This window comes from Haliotis rufescens, unplaced genomic scaffold (assembly GCF_023055435.1).
Source record: "Haliotis rufescens isolate VD_foot unplaced genomic scaffold, xgHalRufe1.0.p SCAF_12, whole genome shotgun sequence".
Taxonomy (NCBI): Eukaryota; Metazoa; Mollusca; class Gastropoda; order Lepetellida; family Haliotidae; genus Haliotis; species Haliotis rufescens.
The window spans coordinates 8,271,121-8,286,666 of NW_025963802.1; the positions used below are offsets into that span (position 1 = coordinate 8,271,121).

General features: G+C 41.4%; 1 protein-coding gene across 3 annotated transcripts in view; it reads left to right on the plus strand.

Annotated features, from left to right (window-relative positions):
- The first annotated feature begins 1,367 nt into the window (after positions 1-1,367).
- Positions 1,368-15,546, plus strand: part of LOC124143900 (equilibrative nucleoside transporter 1-like) — a 55,819-nt gene continuing 41,640 nt past the window's right edge. The window contains exon 1 of one of the 3 annotated variants that reach the window (XM_048393341.1): positions 1,368-1,431. The gene's annotated coding sequence lies outside the window, so the exon portion shown is untranslated. Of the gene's footprint in view, positions 1,432-14,607; positions 14,727-15,546 lie in introns of those variants that run through there. The other 2 variants (XM_046513069.2, XM_046513068.2) reach the window with 2 other exon arrangements.

A 15,546-nucleotide genomic window follows, 5' to 3' on the forward strand; every position in this document is an offset into this window, starting at 1 on the left:
CCATAAACAATAATCAATTACACCTAAATACACAGCATGTGTAATAACAGTAACGTATCTGTTCACCTGTGTGGAGACAGTATCATTTGCTGTCATTGCTAGAAATTCTTTGGAAGAAACTATTTCGGGTTTTAATCCTTTTCCTAATGGCAGTCGACAGCATATACGACAATAAACTAATTCCTGGTGATTAGATATAAGACTTAAGACAGTCCGAATTAACCAATGGTACTCTGGCGACAGCATAAATTGTTACATTTGGCCTACTTTAGACAACCGTAAAAATATAAATTGTGAAAACATTTCCATTTTTTATACATTCACAATTACATCTCACACTGCTCCATAACAAGTATTACTAGCAGTTTAAATGGCTATTATAGTATTGAAACGACAGGGCGACACAAGATTATGGTATTGGCGCGTGTGGCAATGCATAACCTGTGTGCATGGAAACTTCTGTCCTATAGACGTTGCACAGGTCTAAATGTCTCGTGTCATGGTGATTTCATGTCATTATACATATACCTAACACACATTGGGTTTATGCTAACAAAGGAAATGTTTCTGTGACATTGTGGTGCAAGACTCGGGGTGAGTAGTACCTTTTCTTTTTAACAGTGAATGATGTACAACATTTTTCAGACGTTTATAATTTTCTGGTAACATTTGTATGCTATGTGTATGTCAATGTATTATGTCTACCTTATCCAGTTTGTAGGTATGGGGAAAACACTGTCAAAGAAGTATCACACATTCTGTGACCATTAACAAAAATACCAAAACGATTATATGAATTCGAGAATTATCGTATCCCAACTGCGTGGTCCGATGCTCATGATATCAATCACTGTATTGTCTGGTCCAGATTCGATTATTTAGAGACCGCCGCCATTTTTCCTGGAATATTTCTGAGAGTGTCGTTAAACAAAAAAACAAAAAAAAACAATGATCAATCCCTGTCAGAAAACATGCAACCCAAGTTGTACGTAGAAGAATAGGGAACCGTTATCCCCCCCCCCCCCCCCCCCCCCCCTCTCCCCCCCCCCAATCATCCACACCTCCCCCTTGCGGCGATTTGCCAGTTCATTCAAGTCCGTTAAAACACGTTGTTTATCTTCATACTATCAATTTCATAGTTATGATAACCCTAAGAGAAACTGTCTCAGTTTCATATATAGTATTAATTTAGATGTATTCTACAAGTCATGCGACCACGGAGCATGGAGCCCCTTTAAGGCTCTTCCGGGCTCTTCAGTCGATTCACTTTGACCTCACGCCGTCTTTTGTGGGTGAAGGTCCTCGGGATAACGACATCCCCTCAGTTTCAAGTGTGCACTCTGTCGGTGTGATATATAGTTCAGTGGATACATGTGTGTGTCTATAGCTGGATTGTTCGAATGGCATAGTTAGGATAACTCCGTGTTTGAGGTGAGTTAATGTTTCCATACACCTAAACTCCCATATGCCATGGCAGAATGAGTGGATGAATTAAAGAAATTGTCCACTATACGGAGTCACAGTTCGCTGTGCAGAGTTTCGTCCCTTATCCGTGTCAGGATCCGTTGATACTAGGTTCGCAAATCTGGAATAAACTTTGTTATTGAATGGGGGAGAGACTTTGGTTTAACGTCACGGCGTGTCACCTTCGTATGGGAGGGAAACCGGAAGTGATGCAGGTCTAGGAGGTTTACCTCTTTGGTGACATACGGGTGGTGCTGACAAAACTAAAAAATATATTCAGGGGCAATTCTTGACCTACGATGCGCACAAGTATTGATATGGAAAGTTGACACTGTTTTACAATCTAGAGTACCTGATTGATAGTGTGAGTGAGTGGGTTGTGTTTAACGCCGCTTTTAACAGCATTCCAGTTATATCACGGCGTGTCAGATTTATGTGGGAGGAAAGTCCAAAGTCAGATAGGTCTTAGGCGTTTACCACTTCAGCGAAACCCATGAGCACAGGTATGGTGCTGAAAAACCTAGAAACATTATCAGGGCGAATCGGGATTCGAACCCACAACCATAGGTTTCTGGCTTGCCAAAGGGACGCAACTCTGCACGGCGAATTGCGGCGCGTTCGGCGACTTGGCCTCCCGTGCCCCTGATTAAAGATATATATACGTAATGTAAATATGTTTTGACACCAATCGAACCGGACCCTTATATGCAAAGACCGCCTCCGTGGTCTTGTGGTAGAGCGTCCGCCCGGAGAGCGGAAGGTCCAGGGTTCGATCCCGGGCCGCGTCATACAAAAAGACGTTAAAAGATTGTACTTGTTGTTACCCTGTCTGGCGCTCGGCATTAAGGGGCTAAAACAAGGACTGGTCGGCTCGGAGTCAGTATACTGTGTCTGAGTGGGGTATTCATGTTAAACTGCGGCATGGTATCTCAGTGTGCTAGCACTATAAATCGGCATCAGTCCGGACTAGTACAAGCAGCCACACACACACATACACGTGCATGCACGTCGCTATATAAGTGCAATAATCTTGGACGCGACGTTAAACCCAATTTCACCTCACCTTATATGCAAATATGAATTTTACCATGTGACGCCGTGCTGTATCCGGAACAATTAACCCCAGTTAGAAGGGCAATGTGAATCAATATTCAGGTAGATTTTAATGATCGCATAAAAGTAATACACATTGCAATACACAATTTGCTGAACTTCTCTCGCACGATGAACTGTTTCAGGTGAACATGTGCACGTGTATCTATACATTCAACCGGTGTTCCGAGTGGTTGTCCGTTGGCGATCACTATGTTCATGCGATGTACAGCAGTCTGACTGCAATGAATTATATTCTGTCTGAGATCATATATCGGTATCGTTAGACTAACACATAGTCTGTAAAATCATTTATATATTTCTCTGTACCAATTTCGTTTTTAAGTTTTATGTAGAACACAGCAAGCTAAACCTGACAATTTTATAACCTAGATTGGTCTTGATCAAATTGAATGCAGACATTCCGCAGTCGTGACCAGGACATTGATATGGCATCTGGTTCTGTTAAAGTGGGCCGGGTTAGAATAGGTCTTCAGTGGCCAATGCTTGTCGTAAGAGGCGACTAACGGGATCGGGTGGTCAGGCTCGCTGACTTGGTTGATGCATGTCATTGCGTAGATAGATGCTCATGATGCAAATCACTGGATTGTCTGATCCAGACTCGATTATTGACAAGCAGCCGTCATACAGCTGGAATATTGCTGAGTGTGGCGTTAAACAACAAACAAATAATATTGAGAGAAAAAAATTATGTATTCTCTCATGCCACTAACAAATGTCCCGGGCGTGTAGCGAGAACTTGGTCGGCCGGCTGTCCATGCGTCATCACGATGTATAACGATGTACTGTCTGTCACCACTACTCATTGCGAGGGGACTGAAACAAAGGCATTAATGGCGTTATATGTGTACATCATCCCCGTTATAACAACACTGATCATGTACGGTTGTGAACTCCGATGCACACAGACATGTGACTCTTTTATTGTAAATTAAACATACAAGTAAAGTATGGTCTTTCTCTGAAAGTCAGTTGAAGTTAATTAACTATTTTACGACACGGAGCACGCTATAAAACATTCATAAATGAAAACTAGTGTAACGTTATTGAATAATACTGTGTCTAATTACAACTTTGATGCCACCAGATGTGACCATGAATCATATACTTACTTTACGTTATTCCATACTATAATGTAATGGAAATGCTCGAAAAATGCTTTTCTAACTTCATTTAATACGAATCACAGGGCTATGAAAACAGCATATATCAACATAACTCAAATCTACCTAATCTGGCCTATCCTAACTGACATTGTGATAAGCCTTAAAAGGTACTTTTACAGGTAAAATGATGATAGCCTTTACCGTAAGACTTTAAAATGATGAACTGGCCTGTAGCCTGAGGTAATTACTATAACATCTGTCCCGAGGTGATGACCTCACACCGTCCCGTGCATTTATCAGGCGCAAATGACACCATAGTTGTCGATGTCTCTGACTATTGCTGTTATTGTACTTAATTGGGATATTCCTAGAAGTGCTGGGGGCAGCGAGGACTGATATGGATATGGACTGCATCATATTTGCTTGGTAAAACGAAGAAATAATTAAAAGCTGTGAAACGGGATGAATATTGGATGGCTGGGATTTTTGTAATCAAGAGTAATTGTTGTTCAACAGATGATTCTTAACTCACTCAGCTGAAGACGTATCTGAATCTGTCCTATCATCCAAAGGTATTGTAACTGGTGCAACAAGACTGATATCTACGCCGTTACGTTTGCAGTACTGACGTTCTAAGCCCCAGATCACGGCTCCTGGCGTGCAAAATAGTGACACGATTACCTTCACCTGAACCCGTTAAGATCCGGGTCAGAATAGGTCTTCAGTAACCAATGCTTGTCGTAAGCAGCGACTAACGGAATCGGGTGGCCAGGCTCGCTGACTTGGTTGATGCGTTATCGTAACCCAAGTGCTTTGATCGATGCTCATGATATCAATCACTGGATTTTCTGGTCCAGACTCGATTATTTACAGACCGCCATCATATAGTTGGAATATTGCTGAGTGCGCCGTTAACAACAAACCAACTATCACTTGAGACTGCCCTCCCATGTTAAACTGATACGCTGCCATATAGCTGAAGTGTTGTGATGCTGTGATTCAACGTCCTGTAATTAATTTAACTGCCTTAAGCTATTCCGGTTATATATGTCATGATAACCTTATCAGAAATAATGTAAAGATATCGATATGTATGTTTTGCGGTAACTTGAGCGTGGAATGAGGCCGCACAGAGGCGCTGATGCTGGTTTCTGTAGGTGTTTCCGAACAGGGAGATAACATCACGCATCCAGTCATACATGGCGAGTGTCCGGTGTCACCAAAGTCTTTAATTCCGCTATAGAACACACTCTTTCCGCTGCCTTGAGCACGGTGTGAGGTATTGTGCGTTATATCTCGAACCCTTTCACTATCATTGATATCATGTACTGTGTCCCTGCGCATGAAAGGATTCTCCACGTCGTTCATACAATCGCGATTCCGAATGTCAACAACGTATAAGCCATGTCATTCAATGATTTCTATTGTGTACCATTATTTCTGCATCAATAACCGATGTTCTCCGTGGATATATCATGCATATATCTCAATATATTGGTAAGGACCAGTGAGCAACTACAGAATTCGGATGGGCACAAATCATTTTATTATATTAGAATAAGTTCTTCTGTATCGCCTTAAGTCTGTAGTGATTTCATGGTCCGGTACCCTTCACTGGTGAGTCAAGGCTTCAAACTTCCGGGCCAATACACAAACATGGTATGGACGTTAATATTAGTAACTTGTGTCAAATGGAAACATTGTCTGTGTGTCATTAGGGTAATCGTTAACTGATATAGATTGACCTACATCCTTTTATTTTTATAGGTAAACAAGGTGGTGTTTGAATGATATGAATGCTATGAATGCTGTGACTTTAAGTTCCCGATACCCATAGTATTCACAGCATTCAAACACTATCTTGATAACCTGTAAAATATATATAGTTATGTTTATATATAGTTAGTGACTTTCGATAATTCACACTTTGCCATGTTAAATTGTAAGGGTGCAAAAGCAGAGATTTAATATTATTTACTTTTTGTTCGATGTTTTCTTCTCATATTCTGATGATACCCTTGAAGAGCCGGGGTAGAATAGGTCTACAGCAACCCATGCTTGCCGTAAAAGGCGTCTATGCTTGTCTTAAGAGGCGACCAACGGAATCGAGTCAGGCTCGCTGACTTGGTTTAATGCATGTCATCGTGTCCCAATTGCGTGGATCGATGCTCATGATGTTAATCACTTGATTGTTTGGTCCAGACTCGGTTATTTACATACCGCCGTCATATAGCTGGAATATTGTGCGGCGTTAAACAACAAATATCATATTCTGATGAAGAAAATTTTGATCTACGCGTCCTTTGTCTCAGGCGCTGCAACGGAGATTTCCCAATAAAGACTGGGTAAGGATTTTGATTCCGCTGCGACAATTTTTGTAGAGACAGGTCTTGCCGTGGTATTCGATGGTGATGTATTTGATACAGGTATCAAAGGCGATATTACATGCATCATATCAATGAGTATCTCACAACAGGTGACGTGCACATGACGTCACAGGGACACGTGACGGTCGCAATTTCACACAACACAGTAATGAGCAGAGTGGAGTGTGAATTTCCAAATGTATACTTTCTTTTGTCCGGCAGTTTATTTCAACTCAAGTGTCAGAAAAGTTCAAGACTAAACAGCATGCTTGCGTCCAACTATCGTCCAATATCACTGATTAGTAGTATTGCTCTGATATTTGAAACAGTAGTTTCAGCGTATATGGCTAAAATTATTTCCTTGATAATACGCTGTTGATTAACTATCTGTCTCGGTTTCAACCTGGGAATTCTATTATACATCAACGTATTGAACTCGGCCATTAAGTTTGCTAAACCTCAGATAACCGAGATGATTATTGTATAAATGATATGGTACATAAGGTAACTTCTTAAACTTGCTGGATAATCATTTGGCCTTTTTCATCCATTGTATATGTAAATGATATTACAGATCGCAATTGACTGTGCAGCAAGATGGTTTGGCGAGGACCCGTGTCTGGATATATGTTCCACTGTGTGTTGTGTTTTGTTTTAGCCAAGATGGCGGACGTTTCCGAGCGAAATCGTATATACCGAACAACGTATATAACGAACTGATTTCTCCGGTCCGTTGTAGTTCGTTATATGCATGTACTACTGTACAAGACTGCAAAATCGTTTAGGCTCTTGTTTCAGTGTAAGTGAATCTGTGTGTCCATATATATATATATATATATATATATATATATATATATAGATAGATAGATAGATAGATAGATAGATAGATAGAAACGCCAAGAATGTATAGCACTATCTATCATCATTGATATGTGGCTGGTATGTAAAGCTTCGATGTTCTGACTCAAAACATTTGCAGACGTTCATTAGTTTCTGTGACCTATGTCGTGACATTACCTGTGTAGGTAGCCAACCTGGCGTAGACAGCTTTCATTCGCCTGTTAACTAATTATTAATTAAGACCCCTCGTTTCAGTAGCAATTAAGATCCATGTACTCGCATCAAAACGTTAAGAGTATTGCAGTACAAAATCTTAATCCTTCGACTTATTAGAGTTTTTTTCTCGACCTGTTAGTTAAGCTCCAGATTACATCCCCGCTCCGCCTCATCTGTTCCCTATAATGAGCTCCGATTGAAAACATGCCCCTCCCAGCTGATATTTGAGTTGTCCTTTCACAGCAAACAAACCAGCTTCACAAACACAGCGACCGACCAGGCTATAACGAAGTAGATCTGGACAGTGAATACCACTCCCTTCGTGGTCAGAATAATAAGGTCCAATGTGCGGCTAAATATAGCGCTTCCTATATATGGATAAAGTTAATAGCAAAAGGTGGAATCCTTGCAGAGTGCAACCTCCCCAACCCCATCACAACAAGCGCTAATTAGGTCGACTTGACACCGTAACTATGCTTGGTAATGATCCCCTGTAGGGTCGACAATCACGCTGCACGGACTGGTCTGTGAAGGTAGGTAGGTAGTTTGGTTCTGATAGAATACGTCTGGACTTTAGCTACATGGCATAGTTATAATTTAGACAGCTGCTGTAAAAATATACACAGTCCTTGTGTGTCATAACACATAGCGTTTGGTGAGCATAAGGGAAGTGTGTTGCATTCTGGGTGTACAAAGTATGTGTGCAGGGGTTGTTTCAGGAATTCCAGTTTTCTCGAACGCGTCTGGATTAACAGTGAGTGAGTAAGTTTGGTTTTACACCGCTTTTAACAGTATTCCAGTTATATCACGGCTTGTCAGCTTAATGTGGGAGGAAAGCCCGAAGTGATGCAGGTCTCAGACGTTTACCACTTCGGTGAAACCCACGAGCACAGGCATGGTGCTGAAAAACCTAGAAACATAATCGGGGTGAACCGGGATTCGAACCCACAATCATAGGTTTCTGGCGTGCCAAAGGGACGCAACTCTGCACAGCGAATCACGGCGCCTTAGACGACTGGGCCACCCGTGCCCCCTCTGGATTAACAAGTGTCCGAATTAACACAATATGGTTGGTGTGACTAAATATTTAACTCCAAGCTGACCCTTTTCATATACGAAGTACAAATTTAATATGATATATAAGTTTATAACACATTTATCTGGGAATATGTTGCACAACAATAGTGTTCATCCAAATTTTGCTTTCATAGAGCTTGGGACTGATAATTTCAGACTGCCCGCTTCAGACAGGTTTCCTTATAACACAGAGTCAAACATGAATTGTAGAACATAAAACGTGATACAATATATATGTGAAACTGACTTGTTAAATTTGAGTTATACACTTCCGTTTCAGAGGAATCTGTTTGCATATAAACTGCCGGGAAAAAGAAAGTACACACCCATATTTGATGGTGGCTAACAAACAAAGAAATGTTTATTCGATACGGGTATCATAGTTGTGTTTGGGACCTTACATTTGCAGTGTTTCAGCCACTGTTTAGTAGTAGCGTATTTTAGGGTCAAATTCAATTTTCAAATTGATACTTTCTTTGGCCCGGCAGTTTATTTAGCACGACACTATGAGAAATTGTTCTCATTTTAGCATAGTAATGGATGCTTTTTTGCCTGTGTTCTGTTGGTATTTATCTTATTAGCATAATAACATATACGTGTTTCTTGATTAATGTTACCCATACACGCTATTCGACGCAAATGAAACCTCGTGAATGCGCGATATATCACCCTGACATTCAGGTTAAAGTTGAGAAGGTGTAGTACCATGTCGGCCAATGTGTGCATAAAGTTGAACGCGTGTTTAGCCTGCACCCATGGTGTACATGTATACAACACCTGTCGTGCCTAACCCGGACAGTCAATCTACATACTTCATACCAGGATGTATTTGCAGTCGCAGGTCAACTAGGGGCGAATCAAAACGCGAAGCTGTGCGTCAATGATATTTGAAATCTGAACATGTTGTATTGAAACAACGTGATATGTGATTCACACTTGATAGTCCGTGGATCTTCAGCTGATTAGCATTTACCTGTTATCATTGTTCATGCATTAATTTATGTACACGTCATGGACATCCAGTGGTTATCCAGTGTATTAATCCATTCTATTTTCATAAATATAATATAACATCATATTGAGTGAGTTTGGTTTGGTTTTACGCCGCTTTTAGCAATATCCCAGCAATATCAAGGTGGGGTACACAAGAAATGGGCTTCACACATTGTACCCATGTGGGAAATGGAACACGGGCCTTCGACGTGACACTTTAAGCTGACACGCCTTGATATCACTGAAATACTGGTCAAAGCCACGTTAAACGACCTAAATCGCTGAGTGTTCACGGACAATGCACAATGAGCTATGTTGTGCATATTTACGGCTGTACAATCATGAATGCTACTGACGCACTGATATGTATTATTAAGTGAACTGAAATGCCACAGCAGAACATGAATAATTGTTTTCACGGATGACATTATCATATAATAATATGCACACACCATTCAATGCATTATATATGCGTGTGCAAGTCTCGACTTCAAGGCCCTAGTGTATATAAAACTACTGTAAATCCCATGGATTATTGCCCTTGATATCGACCACTATTTTGCCAGTGGTCAAGTCTCTATTGTTTGGAGTCCACTGTGACATAATATGTTGCTCAGTGTGACGTCAAGCTAAATTCGATTTTCACATTTTTACAAAGACGAACGGTGGTTTAGGATTCACTGGTATAGTTCTTCATCTAACCACAATCATTCTTGTGACGTCATCCCAGTGTTCTAATTAAGTGTGTGTTTTTCCCGTAATAATACACTCTGAACAACCAAACAACCCCACATACAAAAGTGTCAAAAGTCTCCGCGTGGCAACCTTACGGCATGTATACGCGGTTGACCTCATTGAAACAAAGGGGTCATAGGTTACGTTCTTGCGCATGATTCCCGTAACAGTTGAAGTATTTATGTCGGAGAAAGACATCGAATGCATGTGTTCGTTAAAATAATATTTTCGCCAAGACACTCTTTCTCTTGCATACTGTCTGCCAGATAAAACATGCTATTATTTCAAGATAATGTCAATCTAGAGCATACTAGATGAATAAATAACCAAAAGATTATGTAAGTTAAGTGTGGAGTATGGCCACGGCTTTATTCATGAAATTACAGGGGGATGATATTTTGCATAACCCTGCAGGTTGGGCGAACCAAAATCACTGAATGCCGGCCCGAAGGCAATAGGACAAACAGAAAGCGCGACTCGAGAGGATAAACACATAACGAGTCATCAAAAGGCAAAATGACTTTGATCCCCCCAGGGTACACCAAAGGAGGTCAACCAGCGTGTCATTAAGCAAGCTAGGCCCTCGCGGGTAGCGCTCATCGAAGGCCTCCGGAAATTACTATGCCCAACCCGCAAGTATTACGCCGCGATGTCACACATGGCGTTGGATGAACCTCACCTCGGTGACTGAATGGAGTCCTGCTGCCGTGACTGAAGCAGAACTGAAATTTGGCTTGGTACCCCTGTGATCATCCACAACAACCTGAAACAGCAAAATTTCTAGGCAGAAATTGTAACTTACTAACCTTCATAAGGTATATACTTTAATCATGTAGCTCATGACATGTCTGCAATATAAATATAAACTTTTAAGCTATAATAAGGGTGGGTATCGGGAGGGGGAAAAACAGTTTGCCTGTAATGGCCCCCGAAAGCGAAAGGCAGAGGGGAATTCCTTCACATTAAAGGTTTACTTCAGTTATCTCCCTTTGCCATGCTACTAATGTATAACCTGAATAATCTCATGGGAGCCGGCCTGTAATGCAAAATTATAGCTTGTAGACCCGAGTAACCTCCCTTAGCCTGCAACATAAATACTATAGTGCACAAATTAAATGATGGGTCACCTATCCCAGGATTGCCGAACTGAAATAAACCATTTTATCCTGTAAAGATAAAATTAATTATTTCAAGATAATGTCAATCTAGAGCATACTAGATGAATAAATAACCAAAAGATTATGTAAGTTAAGTGTGGAGTATGGCCACGGCTTTATTCATGAAATTACAGGGGGATGATATTTTGCATAACCCTGCAGGTTGGGCGAACCAAAATCACTGAATGCCGGCCCGAAGGCAATAGGACAAACAGAAAGCGCGACTCGAGAGGATAAACACATAACGAGTCATCAAAAGGCAAAATGACTTTGATCCCCCCAGGGTACACCAAAGGAGGTCAACCAGCGTGTCATTAAGCAAGCTAGGCCCTCGCGGGTAGCGCTCATCGAAGGCCTCCGGAAATTACTATGCCCAACCCGCAAGTATTACGCCACAGGACTGTGTCTATACACAGACCCTCCAATACTTGGCACAGAAAACAAAAAAAAACAAAAAAAACAACAACAAAAAAACAAACTTAACATTAATTGCCAGTAAACACCTTTGACCGGTCATCCAGAAGGAAGTACTCCAAAGCCTCCTGGTAGGTATTGACAAATATGGAAAAGCCCTACATCTGAAAGATGGACACCATCATGCCTGTACATCCCCAAATCCTGTGCCCGAATACCATGCTTTTTGGCTCACCTCCAACCCTTAGCACTGCACTCATGCCTGCTCTATTCAAGCGCTTCCTGGCTGCCTCCACCGATTTATAATTTGCTGCCCTATGCCCATACTGTCGTGGAAGTAACTCAGACCATACAAAGACTGTGAAGGGAAGTATCTTAGCAAAATATGTGACATCCTCTGTGACACTGCAAACTAAATTCCTAATAGGGTAGCTTACCAGCTAATTTGTACCTAAGTGGAGAATCATGACACGTGGAGGAGGTTTCCTTTCAAGCTGGGTAAACAATAGCTGTCTGAGCTCTCTCCAGTGCATTCCTCTCTTGCCAAACCAACTTAAGGTGAACCCCAATTTATGTAAGCCAAGATGCCTCCCTAATTTCAATCTGAAACTCTGCCGCTGAGCCCAATAGACAATGATGAGCCTACAATCCAAACATCTGTAAAAAAGACTTAATTAATGCATGAACAATTTTTCATACAACATACAATATCCAAACACATTGGTAAAGCAGGTAATGACATGATTAGAATGAAATGAAGTAATTAGGAAAATAACATAAACATGAATGCATAAAATTGAAAAGTACATGATATATGATCATGATGATTGTTATGAAGCTGAAGCTGAAGCACTTGGGTTCTGATTGGGGTCCTGGCTAGTGTTTACAAATTTGCCAGATTGTGTTTTGGACAAACAGTAAGACGCAGGGTGGGAATTCCCTCCACATTTGGAGCAGGTGTGTTTGAACTTGCACTTGTCTCGACTGCAATACCTGTAGTTGTAATCATGGCATGTTGAGTTTGTGTTTGTGTTCTGGACATGAAATGACTGGCTATCATTTCTGGGGAACGAGCTAAAATTCTGTGACGGAACTTGCATGTATAACATCCAAAGCTCTACATTGATTGACCCCCATGAATTCTGTGGATTTCGTGCTTGACGCAGTCTGAACTGCTCATCATATGTTCTCCAACCAATCCCAGTATGACGAGATGCCCCCAGACGAATTGTGTTCATGTATTTGAGCATTCCTTGTATCTGTTCCGGGTGACTTTTGATAAAAATGCTAATATACACTGTGAATGCAGTTGCCCAATCAGTTATGGTTTCAATCACTTTACCTGAAGCCTTTGGTTTCAGTTCCAAATGACCTTCCGAGTTAAGGAAAATGGCTGATGTACAAGCATAATCTTGTAATTCCCGGTCAGATTTCAGCAGCAATGCAAGATTGATATATTCACCATTACATATCTTTTGCTTGATACTCGAAGGAACGTTAGCTCCCAAATCATCATCACCACATTGTGTCGTGGGAGGGGTAAACTCACTCCCGGCAAACAGTATGGGAGGGAAACATGGGGACTGCGCGTGTGAAGTGACTGACTGTGTTTGTGTACTTAACGGCTGAGTGGGTAAGGAAACCAATTCCGTAATATTGTTTGTAACTTCTGGATTAAAGGATATGTCAACAAACTCACCCCCAGTCGGTCTTGACCCACTCGCGTTTTCACCTGACGAAGTCTGGAAAGGCGCTGACCTGCCTGCTTGAACTTGACTGGGTCCACGTGCTGTCGCCAAGTTATCTGGCTGTCCCATCGCTGCTTCGGGCATGCCGGGCGGTGACGACTGCGAAGGGGCCTGTTCCTTGCGTTTCTTCTTCGTGGCCGCTCTTGTCCCACGTGTCGGCCGCTTTCTCATTGGCTTCCCTCTCCCTGACATGCTGCGAAACACGAAAATATATGCACGAACACGGGAAAAACAGTTTGCCTGTAATGGCCCCCGAAAGCGAAAGGCAGAGGGGAATTCCTTCACATTAAAGGTTTACTTCAGTTATCTCCCTTTGCCATGCTACTAATGTATAACCTGAATAATCTCATGGGAGCCGGCCTGTAATGCAAAATTATAGCTTGTAGACCCGAGTAACCTCCCTTAGCCTGCAACATAAATACTATAGTGCACAAATTAAATGATGGGTCACCTATCCCAGGATTGCCGAACTGAAATAAACCATTTTATCCTGTAAAGATAAAATTAATTAGATAAAACAAGTTATTACTGTATACCCCGACCACGCGCCGTTTGTTACTTTAATACACAATCGACCACTAGTTTTGTCTGACAGATATATATACCACTGGTTTTATATATGGGCCTACAGCCTTGCTGGGTCAGACAACAGTCTGTAGTCGGTTTACGGATCCTGAAACAGAAACTAGCAAACAGCCTGTAATAGTTTGTCAAATGTCCAGGATTTCTTTCAGCTTCGGGAAATTATATTATTCACTGGACTCCGTTCAGTTAGCTAAACCATTTTTCTTAAAAATATTTTCCTTTCTCAGATTGATACTAACCTGACAGCAATTGAAGTGATACGACTATTTCAACTCCAATATTTCGCACACACCTTCAATGACAGAAACGTAACGACAGATTTGTGCATACAGGCCCAGATTAATAGCAGGAGTCCAACATCTGTTTGGTGGTCCCCCATCGGCTCAACATCCCCGCAGTACCCGGATGAGACAGACTGCCCTGATATATCCTATTTGGGGGTAAATGTTAGTCAATTAGAGATCATAGTTAGCTTCATAAACCAAATCTCAAAAGATAACTCGGATATTGCGCTTCTGTAAGCCTGAATGAATGTAGTTTGTTTCAAATGTGGGGATCTTTGAGACTCGCACAGGTCTCCCCGACTCCAACATTGCGCGAACGTTCGTTCTCAATCTTTCCAAAATTCTGCATACAACTTCTGAGAGCAATGCTTGAGTTCAAATGGAAATCAACTGTCTATAACAACACCTGATTCGACAATCATGGGGACCAACGCAATACTGATTACTGCGTTTGCCCTTGATTATAGCGGGTTCGGCTTGATCAACCATGCGTCCCTTTACTGCTGTACGCGCGCCGAAGAGGGACATAACTCAAGCCTGCCTGCCCACAGGCGGCGTTGTTAGTTATGGCGACCAACAGACTACAACATTATTTCAACGGGCTTGATTTTTGCTGTTATACCTGCTGGTAGGATATGTCCTCTACTTATGTACATGCACTCTAACTACATAATCAGCGTGCTCTTCGTGAGAAGCGGTAGAACCGATATCGCTGAATGGTGTGTCAATGTTGTGTAATGTTACAGATGTGTTTTCATTTTTGGTCTGCAGATGCATTGTTCGGTAGATGTGCGTGTACGTAGCATGTACACTAGCACACTGGAGTCTCAGACAACCGTTGGCTGCGCTGAGTTATTTTATTACATCTGTCAATAGATCGGATCTAGTTACACATCTGATGCAACGTTTGTGCAGGAAAGTGCAGCGTGTAGAATCTTTTTATTCGAGAGCTTCAGAAAGTTTAAACTCATCAGGTGATGTAACAAGTTTACACTTTATTTATTTCGAGTCAAAACTATTTCTATTAGATGTAAATCATGTTCAGAATGCTTTTACTTGACAAGCATCCATGATGGATGTGCGACTTCAGCATGTTCAGGCCAAGGGTCATTTGAAGGTCTATTTATAGGCTTACATACCTCATATTGAAGAAACAATGCACAGTGGGGCTTTGATATCATGCATTCAAACCCCCAGAAATAGATACACAGTTTTATATTTACTGAAATTATATGGACCATAAAGACAGAGCAAATCTGGGTCAGTATTCCCCAAGCCAGTGGGTCACTGATCTAGAATATAGCCTACTAGCTAGGTCAATAATGGACTGCTTATCTGACTCGAAGCAGATCAATGTTTGTTATATATTTCAGTCTAAATGATATGATTGACTGTTATTAACACCAGAAGTTAGGACCTAGTTAGAAATTCTCACCATCATAGAATGA